The sequence below is a fragment of the Ovis aries genome, chromosome 13 (assembly GCF_016772045.2).
Source record: "Ovis aries strain OAR_USU_Benz2616 breed Rambouillet chromosome 13, ARS-UI_Ramb_v3.0, whole genome shotgun sequence".
NCBI lineage: Eukaryota > Metazoa > Chordata > Mammalia > Artiodactyla > Bovidae > Ovis > Ovis aries.
Window position 1 is genome coordinate 27986870 of NC_056066.1, and position 26708 is coordinate 28013577.

Here is a 26708-nt window from a genome sequence, read left to right on the forward strand (position 1 = left end):
ATTGCGTCCATCTATTATCCTGGGAACCTTTCTTTTTCTCAGTCTTGAAGCTATGAGTCTGGAGCAAAAATGACTCCGTTTCTGCTTCCTCACACTCCTGTTAATGTTCTGAGCCAGTGGACTCTGCAGGGGCTGAGGAATAGAGGGTGATGTGGGTAGTGATGAGAAGCAAAGCCTGCCGGGGAAGGGTCTGGCTGATGCCCTGGGAAACAGCTGCAAGAGGAGGATGATCTGTTTGGCCTCTCCAGGCAACCTGACCCTGTTGCGTTATCCACAGACTCATGCAAGGTTGCAGCCCAGCATATCCTCAGTCCTGCCCTCCAGTAAGTTGTCAGAGTGGTTAGCCTGTCAATCATGACACAGCTGGTCAGTGGCCAGGATGGGACCAGGTCTCTACAGTGCCAGTGCCACTGACAACAACGTGAGAAAGTAGGGTGGGAGAATTCCAAAGAGCCTACGAGGTGGATGAAGAAAGAACCTTGGACATTCCAGTGTCCAAGGACCATGTGTCAAAAGAGTCCAATTAAACTCAGTGCAAAGTGCCAATGGAATCAGCTGAACACCTGAAACTAACACAACATTGTAAATCAACTATACTTCAATTAAAAAAAAAGAAAAACAAAGTCAAACTAAATTAAACTGAAAGGTGAGAGAAGAATCTCAGTAACCTGACAGGTTACCTAGGGGAGCTTTTCTGCTACCTACAGGCTCAGGCTGGTAGAACTGTAGTTTGGATGTGTGCTTGCCCTTTAAAAGAAGGTGACCACAATCTCATGACTGTCCCTGGAATGGAGTGCACCTCTCCTGCTATTTCAGCAGGATCAGTCTTACCCTGGTCTAGAATCTCCCAGGGCGATGTTTCTGGTTGGATGCCCACAGGAGGAGAACCAGGTGGCAAAGTGTGATCCCAGAAAAGTCTTGAGGTCTTCTGAGACATTGACTCTGCCTTGCTCCTCAGGGGTTCCCTGAGGACACAAGACCGTGTTCCAAGCCTGTTAGTAGAGTCTGGTAGGATTATGGGACGTGCAAGTTAGAGGCCAGCAAGCCCAGCTTGCACCCATAGCCTCCTGTTCAGGTGAGCTCTGAGAGGCTGCTGGTGGAGCCCACAGAGCCGAAGGCTGGTGCCTGGCCTACCCAGGCCAGCATGGTGACCCCACGCTGGGTGGTAGTATGTGTTCATCCCAGCCTCTCTGGGATGCCAGAGCCCTCGCCTCTCTGAGGGTGGTGAACCACTCTGCAAACTGGTCTATGACAGAGTAAATGACTCAGAAAGTTTCTGATTCAGCCGCAAATGAAACCGGAGAAGGCTCATTAAAGGCACTAATGAGTTCTCCCTTTCACATTGCTCTCTGGCTCCCTGCCTGTGCTATCTCAGCTTCTCCATTGCTCTCCCTGCAAGGCTGAGCCCCTGTGTCCTTCACAGGAGAGTGAACTTGCTGGGGCTGAGCTCTGAGAACCCAGGATGCCTTCAGGTCTGAAAGGCATGTCCAGCTTGAAGGCATCTGATTGAGATCAGGGACTCTCTGCAGGCTATTGAGGCTTCACCAGGGAAGGAGTGAGGATGGTTGAGGGCATATCTGGGTTTCCACGATGGGAACAGTGTACAGGACATGTCTGTGCTCTCCTCCCACCAGTCAGATCTTGAAATCTCATCCCCAGTGTGATGGTGTATGGTGATGGGGCTTTGGGGTGGAGCCCTTGTGAATAGGATTAGTGCCTTCTAAAAGATACCCCAGAAGTTCCCTTGCCCCTTCTGCCATGTGAAGACACAGTGAGAAGACCATCAGTGAACCAGGAAGAGGGTCTCACAGGACTCCAAATCTGCTGGCACCTTGATTTTGGAATTCCCAGATTGTGAGAAGTAAATTTATCTATTATTATTAAGTCTCAAGTTTTGTTACAACCTGAACTGGCTAAGGCATATGGCTTGATTTTCTGATTGTGATACCTAGAAAAGATGTGAGTGAATTTTGCTGAGGCCTCTGAATTTTCTGCAGAAATGAAAAACCTTCCTGTAGAAAAGGAGTTAAAAAAAAAAAAGCTGCGTCTTCTGCTTTTATTTGCCTTTTGAAAAACAGCTGTGTTGTGGTTTCTATCATACTGTGTCTGATCTTACACAGAGTGGGGTGGGGAATGGTTTTGTGAATTATAAAACACTGGCAAGTCATTCTGAAACTATGGGTTATGTATTTCATCTTGCAAATTTCTATGGCGTTTGTGAAGAACTGGCCTGTTTCCCATGGCAAAACATCCAGCATGAGGACACAAAAGCCAACTCTTGATCAAAATAGATTATTTGATGAAAAATAAACCTAAATCCAAAAGTAATGGTTTTGGTGTAATTATAAAGCCAAGACTTTTAATTCCTTCTAGATAATACTGATATTCAATATATTTCATGTGCCTTTCCTAATACCTGATAAGGTAGTAGGTTGGTGTTTGTGGTTACATTGGTCTTGAAAGTCTGACTCAGGAGGCGCTGGAGTGGGGGTCCTGTTTGTGAGATGGGAAGGCAGGCAAAATCTACGGGGCTGTTGAAAGAGATAAGATCTTACAGAACCCAGACATCAGGAGGAACTTGCAGTGTTTCTTCCAAGTGGAGGAAGCAAAGTGAAAGACTTGGCGAAACCAGGAGAGGCCTTCTGTCTAGGAGCCCCTTCCCCAGTAGGTGAATACTGAAACCATTCGGGAGGTCTGCTTTATTTCTTGGGGATCTTTTATGAGCCAGGGGCACCATTAGCAGGGTGGACAGAGCACAGTAGTGTCTGGCCTGCTTAAATATTAAAGGTGTTCTCCCTGGCACTGGACAGAAAACTCCCCTATTCAGAAGTTCATAGCTATTAATATTTTTGGAGACAACTGCTGTCTCAGCTGCTGACAGATTGTTCTGGAAGCTTCTTTTGTGACATGGGAAGGCTTGACAAATACCTCCTAGTGCTGTGTCCTCCCCACTTGTACCCACAGCAACATGCAGAAAGCAGACCCTAGCCCTTCAATCGGGAGCACAGAGTATCTGAGTCTTGGCGAGATATCTGAGTATCTGAGTCCTCGGCCCCCTGGGGCTGCTGGGGACAGTCCTGCAGTGTGGCCCTCATCCAGGAAGGTCAGTGCTATCAGGTGGAGCCATGCTGATGAGATGTCATGTGGGTGGACACCAGCATCAGTTCTTCGGGAGCGTTTCTGTCATTATAGCCCCTCATGCCTCTCTACCAGCATTGGCATGGTGGGAGTAACACCTGAAAAGCACATCTTAACTGGAGGGTGGCTGGGCAAAGCCAAACCTGGACCCAACGGGCACACGTAGAGTCAATAGCCAAGGAGATTTTTTTTAAGGCATTTCTAGGGTGTGGTAGGTGAAAACTGCCAAGTCAGTGTCTTAAATATTTTCTGTCCAGTAAAATTTTAATCTTCTACCCTGGGATGAGCTTTGTGTGGTTAGGTTTCTCTTAAATTTGGGTCCAGCCACTTTGTCTGCTCATATAGTTCTTTTGTTTTTCTTTTTTAAAGCAATGGTAAATTTTTCACAAGTTCCTTTCTTTTCGTTCCCTCCTACAACAGATCTGGGAAAGAATCTTAAAACTAGAATGTCATCAAATCCTTTATGAAACATTTGGGGCTAATTACCCTTGCTGGAAGTCTCAGGATATTTTTTTCTTTGCCTATACCCCCACCACCTTTTTTTTTTAAATTTTAATGGAACACAGTTCAAGTTTCATAAATGCTTAAATATCGAGTTGTAAAGTTTGAGATGTCTCATGGGCACCACTGTCTGCAAATATGCCAGGCAGGGCTCTGGGGAGGTTCAAATTCAAACCGGTTTCCGCCTCTGGAACAGTATGTTAAGTAAACCGGGCTGGGAGAACTTACATGCTCAGAGTGACAAGCAGTTCAATAAAGCTTGCTCAATTATATATTCAGGGTCAGTCCTAGCAATCCTGCCACCTCCACATTTAAATGGGGGGAGGGGAATCTCTGCATTTGGCTGTCCTTTCTTTCTCCTTATCCAATTATCACCAGCAACGAAGTCCTTCACTTTTTTGCTTACTTGGCAGGCATTGAGAAAGAAGGCAGAACAGGCTAGGAAAATGCATCAGCTTTACGTTCCTCTGGCTGAAACCAAAGGCATGAATCAGAGCCCAGGCATTATCCACGCATCCCTATGATTCGCCTTCCTCACTCGCAGAGTGATACACCAAGCGGTTTAGGGCTTCCCTGGTAGCTCAGATGGTAAAGAATCTGCCTGCAATGCAGAAGACATAAGAGACCTGGGTTTGATCCCTGGGTCAGGAAGATCCCCCTGGAGAAGAGAATGGCAACCCACTCCAGTATTTTTGCCTGGAGAATTCCATGGACAGAGAAACCTGGTGGGCTACAGTCTATGGGGCTGCAAAGAGTTGGACATGACTGAGCAACTGACACACACAGGTGTGGAATAATTTTGGGGTGCACAATGATAAGTTGGGATCCAAAGGGGCAAAGGAAGGGATCAGATCTGCTTTGAACTCTGCTTGATGGTAGCCCTGCCCTGACCCAGTGTGCCTGACCACCAGGCAGCTGGGATAACTTGCGGTTGCTTCCTAAGCTCAGGGCTAGAAGAATTAACTCAGCTGGACTTTCCAGACAAGTCCTTCCCTGAAATCAAGGAGCACATTTTATGGGTTGAAGGTCTGAGGCGAAACCAAGCACTGAGATGCAGAGCTTTCCCCAAATCCCCTGTTCTCTTCTCAGAAGCTAGCTGATACTGGAGGTACCTCCTGACATGGCAGAATTTTTCCTCCTCATCACAGAGATTTCAGGTGCTCTGGGTGGTGTGATAGTCACTTGTCCATTTCCCTCATTTCCCCAAGTCACATAAATGTGTCTTTTATTCACGGAACACACTTGATCTCCCTTGAGCCCCTCTACAGACTCTAGTGGCCACTGACTCACTTTTTAGTGTAACTTTAGTGCACGTTACCATGGGAATAGAAACCAGTCTTCTTTCTCATCTTTTCTTTTACATCCTCCAACCTGTGCTTCTTTTCTTTTGCCACCTTTCTCCGGCTGAGCTATAAAGTGATCAGTTAAAAATCAGCATGTATTTTAAAATAATGAACTTATTGCCAAAAGAGAAAGAGATTCACAGACATAGAAAACAAATTTATGGTTACCAAAGGGAAAGTGGGCGCTCAAGAAGGGATAAATTAGAAGTTTGGCATTAGTATATACATGCTGCTATATACAAAATAGATAACTGAGGACCTACTACATAGCAGTAGGACCTACTGTATAACATAGGCATCTACACTCAATATTTTGTAATAATCTACAAAGAGAGAGTCTATAAAGGAATATATAAATATGTATGACTGAATCATTGTGCTGTATACCTAAAGCTAGCTGAGCACAAAAGAATTGATGCTTTTGAAACGTGGTGCTGGCGAAGGCTCAAGACAGTCCCTTTGACAGCAAAGGTATCAAACCGGTCAATCCTAAAGGAAATCAACCCTGAATACTCACTGGAAGGACTGATGCTAAAGCTCCAATAGTTTGGCCACCTGATGCAAAGAGCTGACTCACTGGAAAAGACCCAGATGCTGAGAAAGATTGAAGCCAGCAGGAGAAGAGGGTGACAGAGGATGAGATGGTTGGATGGTATCACCGACTCGATGGACATGAGTTTGAGGAAACTGGGAGATAGTGAAGGACAGGGAAGCCTGGCACGCTGCAGTTCATGGGATTGCAAAGAGTCAGACACGACCGAGTGACTGAAAATCAACACCGCCACCTGAAACTAACATGACATTGTAGATCAACTATACTTCAATTCAAAAAAGAGACAAACAAACCCACAAACAATCATTTTGGTATGCCCCGCCCCCCCAAAAAAATCAACATGGATGGCCTATCATGGTTGTAGGAAAACAATCAGCAAGCCGAACTATGGGACAATAAAAAAGATCAGGTGCTTTGGGCAGGGGTTGGGGATGAATAGACAGAGCAAAGTTTTAGGACACTGATCATAACAATGGACACACATCATTTTACTTTTGTCTAAACCCATAGGATGTGCAACATCAAGAGTGAACTCTAAGATACACTGTGTGCTTTGGGTGATTATGACGTGTCAGTGTTGACTGATCTTTGGTGAAAACTGCACCAGTCTGCTGAATGAGGACACCCAGGGCAAAGAAGTTGTTGACTTTGGTATGGGGGGTTTTGTGAGAGGAGTTTCGTCTTGTTCTAAATTAGAAGTTTTCTGCATTTTCTAAAACTACATTTTTTTTTTTTTAGGTCGAGCTTTGCTTACTTACACAGTAATTTAGTTCACATAGGAATTAACACATGGCTTCAGAAGTGTTTTCTTCGTGTACTCATCTGCCTGAGATGGGAAATAAGGGTCCTAGCAGCTCAGGTCCAGTATCATATTTTATCAATAAAAACATAATGCAGACAAGAATTGATACTGCCAAGATTCTTCCAAAGTTTCAAACATACTCAAATTTTGTAAGATCTTTTATGATTCACAAAGCTTGTGATCTTCACATCAACTCTACTGGGTAGATTTTATAAATCCCTATTTTTGTACACAAGACACTGAGTCCCAGAGTTGGTGACAGTTAATAATTACTACCAGGCTGGCTTCTCTGGTGGCTCAGTGGTAAAAGAATCGGCCTGCCAATGCAGGGGACATGAGCTTGATTCCTGTGTCGGGAAGAAACCCTGGAGGAGGAAATGGCAACCCAATCTAGTATTCTGGAAAAATCTCACGGACAGATGAACCTGGTGGGCTACAGTCCATGGAGTTGCAAAGTGTTGGACACAACTTAGCAACTAAACACAACAACAAACATAACACCACCAGGCTGATAACTGAAACTGGGTGTAACGTTATGATTTATCAGAAATATATATTTGGTCTTCATCCCTGTTCCTGGCACAGAGCTGCTAAAACCCTCAGATATCTTCGGTGATAAGCGTGATGAGATGTCTTTTGTTATTTGTAAAAAGCCCCTTTCAATCACACCTGAGTTTATGTTAATGGAGTGGCTTTTGGAAAGCCCCTAAGGAAGGGGATCACCAACTTGATGGACATGAGTTTGAGCAAGCTTGGGGAGGTGGTGATGGACAGGGAAGCCTGGCATCCATGGGGTCGCAAAGAGACAGACACAACTGAGCGACTGAACTGAACTGAAGGAAGGGGACTGATTGCCAGGGAAAATACTTCGAGATTAGAGGGTTGAGACCTTTAGGAAGGGGAGAGGGGCTGGAGGTTGAATCAACTACCAGTCTGTCATATGGAGTGAAGTAAGTCAGAAAGAGAAAAAAATCGTATTGATGCATATATACGGAATCTGAAAAAATGGTACTGTTAAACCTATTTGCAGGGCAGGAATAGACATGCAGACATAGAGAACAGATGCGTGGACACAGCAGAGGAAGAAGAGGGTGGGACAAATTGAGAGAGCTGTGTTGACATGTATACACTACCATGTGTGAAATGGATCCCTGGTGGGAAGCTGTTGTATAGCACAAGGAGCTTACCTTGGTCTCTGTGATGACCTAGAGGGATGGCGTGGAGGGTAGGAGGAAGGGAGGCTGGCTGACTCACTTCCTTGTACAGCAGAAACTAACACAACATTATAAAGCAATTATACTCCAATTTAAAAAATTGCCAATGATTTAATCAATTATGCCTACACTTTGAAGCCTCCATAAAAAACATCAAAGCACGGTGTTTAGAGAACTTCTGGGTCTGTAAACAGGTAGGGCTGCTGGGAGGGTGGCACCTAGAGAGGGTGTGGAATGTTTTCACCCCCACCCCCCCACCCCTACAACATACCTTGCCCTGTGCATCTCTTCAATCTGGCTGTCCATGAGTACTATCCATTTATGATAAACCAGTTATCTAGGAATTAAACAGTCAATCCTAAAGGAAATCAGTCCTAAATATTCATTGGAAGGACTGGTGCTGAAGTTGAAGCTCCAAAACTTTGGCCCCCTGATGCCAAGAACTGACTACTTGGAAAAGACCCTGATGCTGGGAAAGATTGAAGGCAGGAGGAGAAGGAGATGACAGGGAATGAGATGGTTGGATGGCATCACCAACTTGATGGACATGAGTTTGAGCAAGCTCTGGGAGTTGTTGACGGACAGAGAAGCCTGGTATGCTGTAGTCCATGGGGTCACAAAGAGTTGGACACGACTGAGTGACTGAACAAACTGTTTTCCTGAGTTCTATAAGCTACTCTAGCAATTAATGGAACTTGGGAGGTGGTGGTATAACCTCTGATCTGCAGTTGATCAGATGCACAGGTCACAACCTGTACTTGCAGCTGGCATCTGAAAAGGGTGGTGGTGGGGGGGGGTCCTGTGAGGCTAACCTCTTCACCTGTAGTATCTGATGCTATCTCTAGGTAGATAGTATCAAAACTGAGGTAAATAGTGTCTCAGAACTGCCTGATGTGTGGAAAACCCACACTTGTGGTGTCAGGAGTGAAGCAGTAATGTAGCAAAGTACTCCCTGGTAGCAGGTTCAGTCCTTGGGTCAGGAAGATCCCCTGGGGAAGAAAATGGCAACCCACTCCAGTATTTTTGCCTGGGAAGTCCCATGGACAGAGAAGCCTGGCGGGCTACAGTCCATGGGGTCTCGAAGAGTTGGCTGTGACTACGTATTGAGAGTAGAGGCGCAATGTGAGTGTTGTCCCTTTATACTCAGTTTTCCTACTCTGAGATTTCTCAGCATCTTGTTTCAGAAGCGATGGGTATGGAGAAAAGACATTCACATCTGTGTATCTTTCTCTTTGGAATGCATGAAACGAGATGCTAGTCATTCCCCATGTCATCAAGAGTCAATACTTCTTATGACAGATCACAGCATCTCAGAAAACGTTTCTTTAATTAGCACAGTTACTGACTTTGCAACACACAGACGATTTCCCCAGGAAAGAGTCCTCTGGGTAAATGCAGTGTGACCCGATCCTGTGTGAGGAATTCTCCTCCACCCACAGCTGGTCCTGTGGAGATGAAAAATAGGCACACACCCTAACATCTTGCCCCAGATGAGCAGCTTTGGGGGATGCTGAATTCCCAGTCAGGCGGAGGCGAAAAATAAAAAGGTGGGGGACACTTTGCTTCAGTTGTTTTGGCTGAATTTCACTCATGTTTCAGTGTAATGTTATTTCTGGCATCATCTTGATTAGTGACTCAAAGACTGGTTTTAACTTGAGGAAAGGCTGAATCTGAACAGATTTCATCGGTCTTTCCTTATCTCCTTCACTGAAATTTAGCTAACTTAACACAGTGTTGATCTAGCATCAGAGAAGACAGGAAAACAAGCAAGATCTGATTTTCTCACTCAGGATTAGATATAAGACATTCTTTAAACAATGCTGTTTGAAGGTAGGATGATAACAATAGGTGACACAGGTTTGATCCCTGTTCAGGGAACTAAGATCCCACAGGTTGCTGTTGTTGTTGCTGTCACTTCAGTCGTGTCCGCCTCTGTGTGACCCCATAGACGGCAGCCCACCAGGCTCCGCCGTCCCTGGGATTCTCCAGGCAAGGACACTGGAGTGGGTTGCCATTTCCTTCTCCAATGCATGAAAGTGAAAAGTGAAAGTGAAGTCGCTTAGTTGTGTCTGACTCTTAGCAACCCCATGGACTGCAGCCTACCAGGCTCCTCCGCCCATGGGATTTTCCAGGCAAGAGTACTGGAGTGGGGTGCCATTGCCTTCTCCGAAAGATCCCACATGCCATGCAACAACTAAGTCCCTGGCTACAGTTACTGAGCCCGAGCCCCATAACAAAGACCCAACACAACCAAGTGAATAAATATTTTTTAAAGTTAAATTATATCTGAGAACATACAACTTCACACCTGACATATGGGAAGCACACATATCCTACTTTGGTCATGACACTCTTTTCTACCTGAGTTTTCAAAATGAATGTTCTGCTCTTTGTGAAATGGAAATTCCTGTTTCTGAAGGGTTGTGTATCCTATTTTTGTTCCCACATACCATCACCTTGTGAACACTTTCCTGTAATGTCTGCAGCATTTCCCTTTCTATTCTACAGTGCGCTATGGCAAGTTTTCCCCCAAGAAGTGAAAGAGCTACATATTGTTGTTACCCTAGCAGCAGCGGCAATTTTTAGCCTTTGTAAAATCTCAGAACTCAGCCTATCATAATCAGACAAGAAGTTCACTTTGAAAGAATAACCACAAGGCAGCCAACTGTCCTCACTCCTTCTTTACCAAAATATGTATATATATATATATATATATCTGGAGCAAAAAGGAAACATCTAGAACTATGCTAGGAGGTCACGGCAGAAATAGACTCAGATGTATGAAGTTTTCACTTCTCCACCAAGTCTTCACTGCTTTTCTCTGGGTTTGTACAGAAATAAATAAGATACCTCTTTCAAAACTCCCTATAGTGCTTCACCGCTCTGGTGGTTCAAGAAATGGGAATGGGTCTCTAGGTGAAGCATGGCCCCTCAACCATCAGAGCCCACCCAGACGGGGTGTCACAGTCCTATGGCAGGACACCCCCATCTCCTCCTGCTGGCAGCCTGTGTGATGCGGTCCTCAGTCAGGCTCTGCCAAGGTCACACCTGGAGGATATCACAGACCCCCGGGGTCCAAAACCCTGCATCAAATTCACCCAGAGCACCCACGTGAAACTAGGGGTGTATGCAATCAGATTTTGTTGCTACCCTTTTAACTTGTGATACTTTAGGTCTCAGGCAGGCTAGAAATAATCAACACACTGTCTTCAAAAGCAGTCTGCATGCACCCCAATGTTCATTACAGCACTATTTGCAGTAGCCAGGACATGGAAACGATCTAAATGTGCACCAACAGGGGAGCGGATAAAAAGATGTGGTACGTATATAAGGTGGAATGCTACTCAGCCATCAAAGGAAGGGAACTGGCTCACTTGTAGAGACATGGATGGACCTAGAGACTGTCGTATCACCGAAGTAAGAGAGAAAAACAAATATCATATACCGACATATATATGTGGAATCTGAAAAAACTGGCATAGGTGATCTTATTTACAATGTGGAAGTAGAGACACAGACACAGAGAACAAACGTACGGACACCAAGGGGGTAAGGGTGGGGTGGTGGGGTGAATTGCGAGACTGGGATTGACGCCTATGGGTACTGTGTAGAAAATAGGTAACTAGTGAGAACTTACTGCATAGCACAGGGAAGTCTACTGAACGCTTGTGTGACCTAAATGGAAAGGACATCCAAAAGAGAGGGGATATATACACATAGGGATAGCTGAACCACCGCACTGTACAGTAGAAACTAACACACCACTGTAAAGCAACTAAACTCCAATGAATTCTTTTAAAAAACAGTTTGAATTTTCTCCTAATAAAGGACCTTGACTTTGATTCTTTTAGCCTTAGCCATGATTTTCTTTCTTGGACTGGCTTCATTTTCCAAATGCCCATGGATCTTAACAAAGCATACATCATGTCCAAATGTGTAAGGTAGTCATTCTATCCAACTGGAATAATTCTGCTCCTAAATGCTACTTAACCATCTACTGTCCTTTAACCCAAGTTCCTGAAATGTAAACACGTGAAGAAGAATCTGGTGGCTGGTGAGGCTGAAACAGTGCAGGAGTGGAGAAGGCGCTCTCTGGCTCAAGGGCCTCTGGTCCCAGAAGAGTAGTACTATTAGCCCGCGGGCTTTCACATGGGGCTGGGTAATTCACCTTGAAGTCCGGGGCTGCGATTCCTTCTTTAATTAAAAACACACTGTAATAGCGGAGGTGTCACCTGATGCAGACTTACTTGCCAACGTGGACCCAGTGCCCTGCTGGGGTATATTTTGTTCCAGAATTTCTCGTGTATTAAAAACCCTACTGAGAAACTGCTCCATAGTGGAGAGACCCAGCCTACCAGAAAGGCACCCTTGGAGAGAAGAGGGGTACTGATTCACAGCCAGTGCTAGGAGGCGAAGGACATTGTTCTTAAATATAAAGTAATACATCCGAAAAATATTTCTATATTTTCCAGGCTCTCCTGCTCTTGGTTTGAAATTGGTAATGCATGTGAAAAACATCAAGGTGGTTTTTATGTTGTTGAGCCCTTTCACATTTTATCTCTAAAGCTATTGCAGAGGGCCTTCCTAGCAAAGCTGGATTTCCAAGAATGCTCAAATGATGAATGAAGTGTTAATAATGAAACAGCTACCCTTTACTGAGCATCTCCTGTGGGAACATAATATGCTGAGTGCTTTAGGGAGGATGTCTTATCCTCAAAACAAGCTTACAAGAAATTGACTGTTACCCCATTTTACAGAAGAGGAAACCAAGTCTCAAGATAACTATGGAGCCTGCCAGGTTCATGCAACAGGTAGATGATGGACCTATGTTTGGTGGAGACAGGTAATTTGGACCTGAATCAGTCTGACACCAAGTCTCTGCTTATTTCAGGTACACCATGATGTTAATCTAAAATTACAAGTGGCTCCCATGTTTACTCCCATTATTTACAATGGCCAAGACATGGAAATAAGCTTAAGAGTCCATAGTGATGGATATATACATAAAGAAGTTGTGGTATACATACACAAAGAAATATTATTCATCCGTAAGAAAAGAAGGAAATCCTGCCATTTGTAACAACATGGATGGACCTTGAGGGCATTGTGCTAAGTGAAAAGAGTCAGATGGAGAAAGACAAGTAATGTATGATCGCTCCTATCTGTGGAATCTAAAAAACACAACAACGAAAACTCCACCAACTCATAGAAAGAGATCATGTTTGTGGCCACCAGAGGCAGGGGTGGGAGGTGGGAGGATGAAAATAGTCAAAAGGTATAAATTTTCAGTTATAAGATAAATCATACTGGGGATGTAATTTAACATATGTCATGATGACTGTAGTTAACACTACTGTATGAGAAGGAAATGGCAACCCACTCCAGTGTTCTTGCCTGGAGAATCCCAGGGACGGGGGAGCCTGGTGGGCTGCCGTCTATGGGGTCGCACAGAGTTGGACACGACTGAAGTGACTCAGGAGCAGCAGCAGCAGCATGCTATGTGAAAGCTGTTGAAAGAGCAAACTCCAAGACTTCTTATCACAAGGAAAAACAGTTTTTTCCTTTCTCTCTCTCTCTTTTTTTGGTATCTTTGCAAGATGATGGGCTTCCCCAGTGACTCAGTGGTAAAGAATCCGCCTGTAATGCAGGAGTCACAGGAAGCACAGGTTCAACCCCTGGGTGGGGAAGATCCCCTGGAGGAGGGCATGACAACTCACTCTAGTATTCTTGCCTGGAGAATCCCATGGACAGAGGAGCCTGGTGGGCTACAGTCCATAGGGTTGCAAAGAGTCAGATATTACTGAAGCGACTTAGCAAGCATGCAAGATGATGTATGTTCACTACACTTTGATGTATGTTCACTAAACTTACTGCAGTAACCACTCAACAGTATATGTAAGCAAGTCATTATGCTGTACATCTTAAATTGATACAGTGCTATACGGCAGTTACACCTCAAGAAACTGGAAAAAAATAACTAGCTGGAAAAAAGAGAAGTAATTGTGGATGTACGGCTGTTTATTTTTTCTGGTGGCACAGAAAATGGATTTAGCAGTGGCTTTTAAGATACAAATAAACTGATATGCATTTCTGAGCATTATGAATGATTTGGAGAACTGTACAAGGTTGGAGGAGAAAAATAAAACAAACGGACTCTCTGAGTCTTGGCCTCACAAGTGCTTGGGAGGGACAGAAAGCAGGAGACTTTCAGCATTTTTGAAAGCAGATTCACAATGAGTTCCATGTTTAGCTCTGACCCTCCCTCCAGCCCCGACACTGGGTACTTCCTCAGTTCCTGAGAACTAAGTGTCTGCTTTATCCAGAACATTCTTGCTAAATAACTGGCTTAGGAAGTCCTGGAAAGAGTCAGCAGGCCCTGAACCAGTGACCCAAACAGTCGGTTAATAACAAGATCAGTACTCTCTCCTGGGGTGGCCCTGACTCTGTATGGATGGGTGTGGGGGAGGCAACTGTGTCTTGAAGCTGAAAGATTCAACAAACAGGCAGGCTCCTTTGAAAGGCTCTTCTGCCCGACTGTTAATGTTTATAAATCTTCCTGCTTCTCCTTGGCTTGTACTTCATCATCAGCAGTCTAAAGAAAAAGGAGGGGGAAAGTGTCTCATATTGAGAATCTAGCTGGGAATTGGGAATCCTTGGTGTTATTTCTGGCTGCAATATTAATTCATGGGGTTGAGTAAATCACTAGCTTTTTTGCTCCCTTCACTTCCCCATTCCATTCAGTCCTATTTTGGTCCTTGTATCTCTCTGGCCCCAAAACTCTCCCTCCCTTCTTCTGTACTGCTAGCCACTTAGAAAGTTGATCATATATGGCAACTGTGAATACATCAGATGCTGTTTCTCCTACATCTTTTCCAGTATTTGTAATAATTTTTCTATTTGGGAAACTTTCCTTCTCCTATAGCCTAGCTAAATCCTGTCTGGTCTTTGTCTTCCTCCCTGATTTGGCTCTGAGCTCTTGTCCCTTCTTTCTCTGAAATCCCACAGGATTTGTTGTCTGAACTTCTTACTTGGGCTCTATCTGCTACTGCCACACATCTCTAGTTATCTTTTTTCTACTCACCTGACTGATTTACACAGCTGGTTTGAAACTTGTAGCAAATGCCTTACTGAGGTTTTTGTTTTCTCTCAGTATTAGTACACTGACTGCTGGAACTTAGTCAATGTTTGCTGATTCAAATGTAAAAGAGCAACGTTAACAATGGCAATGGGTGCATGCTAAGTCACTTCAGTTGTGTTCAACTTTTTGTGACCCTATGAACTGTGTAGCCTTCCAGGCTCCTCTGTCCATGGGATTCTCCAGGCAAGAATACTGGAGTGGGTCGCCAAGCCCTCCTCCAGGGGATCTTCCCCGATCCAGGGATCAAACACAAATCTCCTAGGTCTCCTGCATTGGCAGGTGGGTTCTTTACCACTGAGCCACCCCAATAATGACAATGAAAGTGAAAGTGTTAGTCACTCAGTTGTGTCTGACTCTTTGTAACCCCGTGGACTGTACAGCCCACCAGGCTCTCTGTCCATGGAATCCTCCAGGCAAGAATACTGGCGTGGGTTGTCATGCCCTTCTCAAGGGGCATTCCCAATACAGGGATTGAACCTGGACAGATTCTTTATATCTAAGCCACCACAGAACTTCCTTTTATTGAATGTTTCCTGTTCACCAGAATGATGTTAAGAGTTTTATGTTAATATCTCACTCATGACAACACAATTGTGAGGTCTTATATATCACCATTTTACAGTGGAGAAAACTGAGGCTCAGTAACAAGATAATGATCACCTAGCTATTACTTGTTAGAGCGGAGATTCACCAAGTTCCATAAGTACCATGCTGCCCTGCTCCAATTAAGAACTATGTCATGAGTGAAACAAGCCAAGAACACTTGCATTTATGGTTAACATGGCTGTAAACAATGACTGTGAAACTGAAACAGAAGCAACAAGGAGGTAATGCAAGGATTCCACAAAAACAGATTTGCAGTCAGCACCCCCAGCATCAGCTACAGCGCCTGGTGCTTCAAATTCTGAACTCTGAAGTCAAACTGACTTGGTCTGAATCTTGGCTCCACAGCTCGGCAGCTGTTTGATCTTGAGTAAGAGACATTAAGTTCATGGTGACTCAGTTGCCTCATGTATAAAGGTGGACTGTGATGGCACCCTCTCGTCTGGTAGCCTTGAAGATTAAGTATAAACATGTGAACGGTGCATATAGTGAAGTGGAAATCGCTCAGTCATGTCTGACTCTTCGCGACCCCATGGACTATATATACAGTCCACGGAAGTCTCCAGGCCAGAATACTGGAGTGAGTAGCTTTTCCCTTCTCCAGGGGAATCTTCCCAACCCAAGGATCGAACTTAGGTCTCCTGCATTGCAGGTGGGTTCTTTACCAGCTGAGCCACAAGGGAAGCCCAAAAAAGCACATATATGGATCCTTGAGTAATTGTCAGCTATTATTATCAAGAACCTCTAACTCAGACCAAGGTAATAGAATCTAGCCCAGGAGGCAGAAATTTCAGGCAATGAAAAAGAGCTCTGTTTTTATCCTTCAATCCCAAACACAACAAAGAAACTGCAGATAGGGAATTCTAGGAGACAAAGGCCACCCAAGGACTGTATTGCAAGGATTATCAAATATGCCAAGACATGGTGACCCAATACTCGTCACTCAAATGGCTGTGGGAGGCAACGGTGGCAACATAAGGGACCTCCTGGCGGTAGATGGCTAGCAACGCAGAATGTCAACAGGTGATTTCTACAGTCACTAGATACCTGGCCTCTGATTGTTTCTTAGGAGCTGCAAGACCTTGGGTTGGGTGACCGAATCTCCCTTTTCTTACCTGTAAAATGGGATAATCGTAGTAGCTACGTTAAAGGATCATGGAGAAAATTAATGTATCTGTAAAGCGCTTAGAGGACTTCCCTGGTGACTCAACAATAAAGAATCCATGTGCCAATGTAGGAGATGAAGGTTCAATTCCTAGGTAAGGAAGATACCCTGGGGAAGGAAATGGCAACCTATTCTAGTATTCTTGCCTGGAGAATTCTATGGACGGAGGAACCTGCCAGGCTACAGTCCATGGGGTTGCAAAAGAGTTGGACATAACTTAGTGACTAAACAACGACCACAACAAAGTGCTTGGAGCATAACTCAATAAATACCTTCAATTTATTTTAGTTTTATAGTCACCACCAGTCTCGACAAGTAGTTTCCTTGGGTGCTTGCAATATAGCCTTGGCAGAAAAGAAGGAATTACTCTCGCAAAGAGTCAGACACAACTGAGCGACTGAACTGAACTGAACTGAACTGAACTGAAGTTAATGAGATTCCCCAGCACTCCAAGTATTTTATTTTACAAAGTGGCTTAAATAAGGGAAATTTATTAGACAACAAGGGCTGGAATTTTCACTATCTTTTTTCAGCAACCTCCTCTCTCAATGATAATCAGATAATGTCTATCCACCTTCTTCAAAAGCTGGTTTTTTTTTTTTTTTTTAAGATTTTATCTCAATACCCTGCAGTGACATTTAAGAGCAAGGCCAGGTTGTGACAATAGCTGAGCCAATTTTTTTTTTTCCAAGGGTTTAGCTAAGGTTTTGTGGGCACAGGAGGAAACTAAATGTAACCTCAGGGGTTCAAGGAGGTCATACCTACCTCATCAGGATCCTCTAGACCTGCCTCTGAGCACACCATGGGAGCTGGCACTTGCTGGCCCTCTGCTGCTATGCCTGGATCAGAGCCCTCACATGAAATGTCAGGTGTAATTTTCACCCCAGGCCTGGAGAGCAACAAGGATAGCCTCTTGCTTGGAAAATGCTGGGGGTGGGAGGTGCCCTGCCCTCTGGACTTGGCCAAGAGAGAAAGCAAACTGCAGGTAATTTGGCCCAAACCAGTAAATGCTGCTCAAAAAAGCCACAGTGGCTGCCCTGAAACAGGGAAATAGCAAAGCAAATGCTTGCCTAGAAAGCACAAACAAAGCTGCCTCGTATTGGAGAGGCAGCCCCCGTGCTTGGATCCAGGCTTGGCGGGGAAGATAGATCAGAGGGCCCTTCAGATTTCTGGGAAACACCAACCTTGGGACTCTCATTCAGCGCTGGGTCCCCAGAGGCCACCACTACCTAGGATACCAAAATTGCCTACTTAGAATCTTGGGTCACAGATTACTTCCTGACATAACTGTCTGTAAAAAGACTTCCTTAAATTATCCCTGGAAACTGAAAGGAGGCTCATGAAGAACAATCTTGTACAAATTTTGGAAATTGAGTATTTTTTTTCCTTCATTTAGAATTTAAAGAATATTGTTTTATATCCCCATTCATTTCTCAGAGTAGATGATACAAAAGGCTCAGGCACCTTTAAATTTGCTCTTATTTTATAGCAAAGGAATAAATTAATAATAATAGCTTAACCTCTATTGAGCTGGTGTTATTTATCATACTCGCTCTAAGTATTTTATATATAATGCCTCATTCAATCCTAAAGATAACCCAGGTCTCCTGCATTGTAGGCAATTCTTTACCATCTGAGTCACAAAGGAAGTCTCCTAAAGATAACAGTAGGTGGTAAATAGAGTTATTTGTTTCCTGGATGAGCAGATGTGCTCTGGGGTTTGGGATTTCATACCTAATTCACTGACTCAGGGCACAAGCCCTAAGCCTGCTGCAATAGGTGGGCCAGGTACCCACCTACCTGTTCTTCCCAGCTTTCCTAGCAGGTGGGGGTGGTCATGTGACCACCTTCTGGCCAATGTTATGTGAGTATAAGGGAAGAGTTCTACCTCGAGGTCTGGACCATGAAAAACTCTAAGGGCGCTTCCCTGCCCTGTTCTTCTTTATTAAATAAATAGGCCACTGAGACCCTAGAGGAGGGACAAGTCATGAGATGACCCTGAATGATTCTGGGGAGGGCTGTATGCAAGCCAGAACAAGTTAGACTTACTATGAGTGAAAACTACCTTTCTGTTGTGTTAAGTCATTGAGATTTCCAAGGTATCTACTGCAGAAGCCCAGTTACTTTAATTCATGTACCTGGTGAGGAAAATGAATTGACTGTCTACAGTTAAATTGCTATTGGGACTTCCTGGTGGTCCAGTAGTTAAGACTCTGCACTCTCAATGCAGGAGGCCCAGGTTCGATCCCTGGTCAGGGAACTAGATCTCACATGCCGCAACTAAAAGATCCTGTGTGCCACAACTGAGACCTGGTGCAGCCAAATAAATAAATATAAAAAGCCCATTAGTGTTAGTGGACCCTTAGGGCAGAAGTGCCTAGTTCTACACTGTATGTTTTCTCTCAAAATGCAGGGTGTGCGAACACAATGGGGAATTCTCTTCCAACTTAGAAAGATGATAAAGAGATCCCACGCCCTGCTTCCATCTTCCATCTTCCAAAGAGAGCTAGCATGACGAAAATAATCAGATTGCACAATCATCATTTATTAGGAACCCATCTGGTGTGGGGATGAGCTCATAGCCTTGAGAATAAAGAAAATTTCCAGCTAAGACTGTACGGTGAGGCTTCTAACAAAGGCCAGCTGGTTTTCAGAAGGTCCAGTGCCAGGTTAGAACAAGGCTCAGTGAAGAGCAGCCAGTGGTTAAGCAGTATGGACATCATTACTGTAAATGATATAAATCACATTACACTTATTACATAAAGACGCATGATTGTTAGCCTAACAAATTCAGTCTAGTTGCACTCCTTTTTGCTGCAGCAACTTTAAGCTGGCACATTGTGTTGTTTCTGCTCATTGCCTTTACCTAGTTCATACCCACTCGTCTTTATTAACAAGACCTCTGCTCATCTATTGTCTTCTCAGGAAGCCTTCCTTGATGTCACAGAACAAGTAGGTTTCCCAGTGAAACTCTCTCAGGCCCTTAGATAACTTGTCCTCAAAGCACTGACATTCAATTTTAATTTCCTGTGAGTTTGCATAATTATTAGTTCTGTTGAGTGAGTGATTGTCAGAACTCCACCACTGTAATATAATCTATAAACAAATATGGTGCCATGTTCAGTTTTGTTCACTCTCCCATCTCTAGAACTCAGCACAATATCTGCACAGAGCAGGTGTTCTTTAATTATTTGTTAGATGAATGAGCAAACACCTGAATAAATGAATGAATGAATCTTCATTTAGTGAAGAAACTGAGGTAGAAATATGTCATACCCAGATTTATTGGTAAAGATAGGAATATATTTTAGAATATTGGATTTCTGCAGCTACTACTGCCCATCACCTTTCAAACGACTCTGCAGAAAGAGATGCCTTCAAATCAGGTGACACTTGAATAGGTGACCATCACTCCAGAACAAATGTTGATAACACAAATGCTGAGATCCTATGCCACAGGAGGCTAGTCACTAACTTCTCTGAGCCTCAATGCAGTATCCTCATTTATAACGCACCCCTCCACCGCACTGGCACTGAGAATCAAAAATAAGAGAATTCATTTGACAATACCCTATTGACTCTATGCATGTATGTTTTGCTTAAAGTTAAGAAGTTTGAAAATTGCCTCTCAATGGGATTTTTGAAAAGACTCTGCTTTGTGAAGAAGACGGCATTTCGAGGATATTAGACAAAGACTCACCATTTAGTTAAATAATCATTATTTCCAGGCAATGGCAGAGAAATTAGATCTCCCACAGTTTCCATCAGTCTCAGCCCTAAGACCTTTAAACAATCATACAATTTAACTAAAAAATTGGCTATTCTCCTTCTGTTGGGATGACTATTTCCAAAGCCCAACCTGAGTAGAAATTTAGAAGCCCTCATTATTCAAAGGTAATGTGATATTTGTCAAAAGAGAAACTTCTGAGTTGATTCCCACAATGCTTTCAAAGCAGATTAGCATCTGTTGGGAGGGACTGGCCTAAAGTGAGCATTGCTTGATGCAGTAACTGACAGCTAATTTTAAACCTTGAAGTAGTATTTTCTCACTGGAACCAACGAAAGTGCTTTTAAGAAGGATGAAAATCTACTGCATGTCAGACTAAAAAATATTTTCTGAACAAAGTAAAAACTGAGATTCTACTTTGCAAATACATTGCTAGAAAATTCAAGAATGAGCTTTGCAGATTCATGAGGTTCTATTGCAAAGACGTGACTCCTATCAATGTAAGAAAATGCAGTCGCAAAGGTGTGTGTGTAACATTCAAGCACATCGGCAGAAATGCATTCATATAACCCTTTACCAACGGGCATTAATAGCTATAATGAGTGGCAGAAAAGGTTGATGTAAACAAATGCACAGACTTGACAAAAGGTAGAAAGAAATAGAACAAATTTGGTAATTGCTTTGCTTGGTGCAAACCTATTTTTTCCCCTTTAACTATAACATATGTTGTAGATCACTGGAGGAAAGGCTCAGCTCCACAGCATATGTAGGCACTAAATAATACAAAAAGCACAACCCCTGGAAAACATACATTGCTGGAACGAAATGATGAAAGAGTAACAGCAAAAATAGCAAATTGAGCATCAAAGCCTAGCTTTGCACATGTGGGAACGTTTCCTGGAATCATGGCATCATCCATTGGTCCCAGACTGGTTGTATTAGTTGCTTTAGAAGATACAAATAAATCATTGCAAACCCAATCCCCTTTTAGAGGAATTATTCACCATTAGAAGAATTTACCACTGACATCATTATAACTCATCATACAGACAGTTGATAAAAATGCAGTTTCAAAATCATTCCTATTTCTAGAACCTCTCAGTTTCAGAAGCACAATTCCTATTAAAAGAAAAATACACAAACCATTTTCTGTGACTGTAAACTCCATCCCAGGGTGATAAAGCAGTCTCCTCTGTCATTGACTTTTTTGTTTTTGTTTGTTTTTCTGGCAGTGTTTGTGGGAAATTCAGTACATACAGGTCAATGTAGGGCTGATTCTGTGGGCCATAGAGAGGCAGTGTCAGAGCACTGGGTTAGAACCTCTCAGTATAAATAAAAAAGGACTCTCCCCAAATTCCCAACACCTGGGTGTCACTCTGGTTCCTGGTCCATATTCTCTTCTAGAAGAAAGTGATGGGTGAGCCATGGATGATTTCAAATATACATTAAGAAACCATACTCCTTAGAGGAAGGTGGGAACATACACTGGAACATTTTCCCACTCCTAGTTTCTCCCCTATAGCTTATATCCTAAAGTCAGGAAGAGCAGGTAAATTTCCTCTTTGGACTTCGTTCAGCAGCCTCAAAAAATAAAAAACAGAAACAAAGCTAACAACTCTCATGAAGTGTGCCGTTTCTGCAAATGGACCAAAAATAAAGAAACAGAAAAAATGAATGACATCCAACTGAAAAAATAAACTAAAACAGACTCCCATATGCCATGCATATGTGCTCTTCATCTTTGGAGCCAGAAGCAATTTATGGCACAGCAATAATTTAGGTTACTGGTCTTATTTATCTTATTTCTCCTGTAGTTCATATTCATGATAAGCGGTCGGGCAGGAGGAAAAAAGGTGGCTTCATCGTGATGTTAATGAAGCTTAAACTTCAGGGCCTGTCACTTCTTGGGATCTCTTCTAGGGCTCTAGGATGATTGCTGGTAATATGTGTACACAGTCACAGTTGCATAATGGAGCTATTGTAATTGCAATCAGTTATGTCTACTGTCTATTTCTGCACTGACCTTCCCTCTGCTAAACTTCCCTTCTTGATCACGTAGCATTGGAATGGCCATGGACACTTTCTGGAGCTCAGCTCAGGGGCAGTTGAGTTGCGATACATGTAGTTTGGGTTAAAAGAATACATGTTTGAAGTTCACGGTCATTTCCATTTATCTATGAAAATATGGGACTACCTGGTGGCTAAGATGGAAAGGAATCTGCCTGGGTTCGATCCCTGGGTTGGGAAGATCCTCTGGAGGTGGGCAAAGCAACCCACTCCAGTATTCTTGCCTGGAAGAATCCCCATGGACAGAGGAGCCTGGAAGGCTACAATTCATGAGGTCACAAAAAATCGGACACAACTGAACGACTAAGCACACATGAAAAGGTGGAAATGGATGATGTCATTGAAGGATCGGCTTTCAGTCATATTCTTCACCCCTAAGCGTTGACTTAACCTGTATTGTCCATAAAGGTGCAGGGCCTGGGGTCTTATCCAGATATTACTACATCTTACAGCACCTGGTTATGGAACTATGTGGCCTCCACATAGGAGAAATCAGGCTTAAAATGCAGGGAGCCAGATTTCAGCAACATGATTATCATGATCAAGATTATCATACTAAGTGAAGGAAGCAAGACAGGGAAAGACAAATGTCCTATGATACTGCTTACATGTGGAATCTTAAAAAATGATACAAATGCACTTATTTACAAAACAGAAATAGGCTCACAGGCACAGAAAATAAACATCTGCTTACTATCTGACAGTGGAATGAGCTTCTTTCAGCTCAGAGGCTCTTCAGCTGGAGTGCACAATAAATACCTAGAAACCTTAAAAAACATACATACATAGGCTCTAGATCAATTAACCAAGAATCTCTGGGAGTCAGACCTGGGCATGGGTGGCTTTAAAAGCTCCCTGACAGAATCAAAAGTCCAACCAGGGAATAACAGCCATCACTTCAGGCAATGGAGAAACTGTCAACCATGAAAGCATTGCTGTGAAATAATAGAAAAAAAAGTTATATATATATATAGGTCTCTGTCTTCCATTTATGGCACAGAGCTCCTTAAACTCCTGTAATTTTTCCTTAAAGAGAAGAGCACTGGGAGCATTTTCTGTTCTTATATTTGGACTTCAACCCTGGTTCCTGACACAGAGCTCTTAAACCCCTTAGAATTCCTGAGTGATAGGAATGTCTTTTGTTTTCATGAGGTGACTCTGTTGGGCTCTTGGATGGCTTCAGAATGGGGACTTGTCACCAGAAAGATCAAGCCATGATTGGAAGCTTGAAACTTTCATCTCCATCCTCATCCTCCGGGAATGAGAGAGGGGCTTAAGACTGAGTTAATGATTGAGCATGCCTACATGATGAAGCATCCATAAAATTTCAAACATATGGGGTTCAAAAAGCTTCTCGGTTGGTAAACATATCTATGTGCTGGGATAATATGCATCTCAGTTCCACAGGGCTAGAACCCCTGCACTTGGACTTTCCCAGACCTTGCCCTATGAATCTCTCCATCTGGCTATTCGTCTATGTCCTTTCTCATTTCCTCTGCTGCTGCTGCTGCTGCTAAGTCGCCTCAGTTGTGTCCAGCTCTGTGCAACCCCATGGATGGCAGCCCACAAAGCTCCCCCATCCCTGGGATTCTCCAGGCAAGAACACTGGAGTGGGTTGCCATTTCCTTCTCCAATGCATGAAAGTGAAGTCGCTCAGCCGTGTCCGACTCCTAGCGACCCCGTGGACTGTAGCCTATCAGGCTCCTCCATCCATGGGATTTGCCAGGCAAGAGTACTGGAGTGGGTTGCCATTGCCTTCTCCGCTCATTTCCTCTATCATGTAATAAACTGGTAAATGTGTTTTCCTGGGTTCTGTGAGCTCTTCTAGCAAATGACCTAATCCAAGGAGGGGATCATGGGAACCTCCAATTTGCAGACAAGTCAGCCAGAAGTTGTGGGTAAACTGGGGATGTATGATTGGTGTCTGAAGAGCAGGGCAGTTCTCAACCTGAGCCCTCAACCTGAACTTGTGCTCCCTCTAGGCAGTTAGTGTCAGAATTGCTTGGTGTGGAAAATCTACCCACACCAAAAGCATTGTGAGTGTGATAGCAGCATGAGAGTAAAGGAAAACAGAGTTTTCCCTAGACAATTGCCTAAACAAAACACATAAAAATGGCCATTCATCACCTTACCACTAGGAAGTAAAGGCATTCTGGATGAATGTTTCCCAAGATAAAAGCCAATAATAACACAGAATATTAACAAATAATCATTGTTCATTGTTTTGCATTGGTGTTCAGTCGCTAAGTCATGTTCAACTCTTTGTGACCCCATGGAGTGCAGTATTCTTGGCTTACCTGTCCTTTACTATTACTAAAGGCACTCTATTCTTGATGAATTTTTCCCCAAGATAAAAAAACAGTAAGGATACAGCATATTTAAAAAACGATAATGAAAAACTAAAAATAGAACTGCCATATAATCCAGCAATTCTACTCCTGGGGATACAGTTGAGGAAAATGAAAACACGAATGTGAAAAGAAACACACACCCTAACGTTCACAGCAGCACTGTTTGCAATAGCCACGACATGGAAGCAACCTATCATCAAAAAAGAAAACAAATAACAAACGTTGGTGAGGAAGGAGCAAAAGAAACCCTTGTAGATTGTTTGTGAGAGTGTGAATTAGTGCAGCCACTGAGGAAAAGAGTACAGAGGCTTCTCAGAAAACTAAAAATAGAACTACCATATGACCCAGCAATCCTACTCCTGGGTATACATCTGAAAAAAAAAAACACAATAATTTGAAAAGATACACATACCCTAATATTCATAGCAACATGATTTATAATTGCTAAGATATGGAAGCAATATAAGTGTCCATCAACAGATGAGTGGATAAAGATGTGGTATGTATGTGTATACAGACACACACACACACACACACACACACAATGGAATACTACTCAGTAATACAAAAGAATGAAATTCTGCTCTTTGCAACAATGTGAATGGATCTAGAGGATAGTATGATTAGTAAAATAAGTCATACAGAGAAAGACAAATACTGTACGATATCACTTTTTATGTGGAATCTAAAAAATAACACAAATACAACAAAGCAGAAATAGAATCACAGATACAGAGAAGAGACTAGTGGTTATCAGTGGGGAGAGGGAAGGGGGCAGGAGCAAGAAAGGAGGAAAGGATTAAGAGGTACAAATTATTCTGTATAAAATAGATCAACAGGGATATATTGTATAGAACAGGGAAATATTGCTATTATTTTGCAATAATTTTAAATGGACTATAATCAATAATCCATAATAATATTGTCATTGTGTTGTACACTTGAAACTAACATAATACTGTAAATCAACTATACTTCAATAAAAAAACAATAATTTCCATTTGTATATACTTCAGCAGTTGCAGCACACTTTCACAAATACGTCTTATTTTACCCTTACACTTTAAAAAAAATTAATTTATTTTAATTGGAGGCTAATTACTTGACAGTATTTTAGTGGTTTTTGTCATACATTGACATGAATCAGCCATGGGTGTACATATGTTTCCCATCCTGAACCCCCCTCCCATCTCCCTCCCTACCCTTACACTTTAGCTAAGCTATATTCTATAGTGGAGAAGGCACAGGCTAGGAGAGAAAAAAAGACTGTTTGATAAGTCTTCCCTGAGCAAAATTAGTTACTCTCCACTCTTCCTTTGAAAACTCTATTTGTTTTTTGACTCTTCCTCAGGAGGCGGTGAGCTTCTGAAGACAGGCAGGTACTTTGCTTTGCATGTCCATTTAAACCAAACCTGCTTGCCAGTGTGAATGGGCCTGGGAATAGGTGAAGGTGCCCAGGAGATGGTAGGTCTCATTTGGGATTCCTTCAGTCCACCCCCATTCCTTCAGTTCCAATCCCAAAAAAAGGCAATGCCAAAGAATGTTCAAACTACTGCACAATTGCATTCATCTCACATGCCAGCAAAGTAATGCTCAAAATTCTCCAAGCCAGGCTTCAACAGTAAGTGAACTGTGAACTTCCAGATATTCAAGCTGGATTTAGAAAAGGCAGAGGAGCCAGAGATCAAATTGCCAACATCCATTGGATCATTGAAAAAGCAAGAGAGTTCCAAAAAAATATCTACTTCTGCTTTATTGACTACACCAAAGCTTTTGACTATGTGGATCATAACAAACTGTGGAAACTTCTGAAAGAGATGGGAATACCAGACCACCTGACCTGCCTCTTGAGAAATCTGTATACAGGTCAAGAAGCAACAGTAAGAACTGGACATGGAACAACAGACTGGTTCCAAATAGGGAAAGGAGTACGTCAAAGCTGTATATTGTACTCTGCTTATTTAACTTGTATGCAGAGTACATCATGAAAAATGCTGGGCTGGATGAAGCACAAGCTGGAATCTAGACCATGGGGAGAAATATCAATAAACTCAGATACACAGATGACACCACCCTAATGGCAGAAAGCGATGAAGAACTAAAGAG

The 26708-nt window shown here is 43.0% G+C and overlaps 1 protein-coding gene and 1 non-coding gene across 8 annotated transcripts in view; one reads left to right on the plus strand and one right to left on the minus strand.

Annotated features, from left to right (window-relative positions):
- The window catches only part of FRMD4A (FERM domain containing 4A), a 703559-nt gene that overhangs the window by 296579 nt on the left and 380272 nt on the right, over positions 1 to 26708 (minus strand). The window lies entirely within an intron of this gene.
- Positions 18645 to 18717, plus strand: TRNAE-CUC (transfer RNA glutamic acid (anticodon CUC)). The gene has a single exon. It is a non-coding gene; the product is annotated as a tRNA-Glu (tRNA).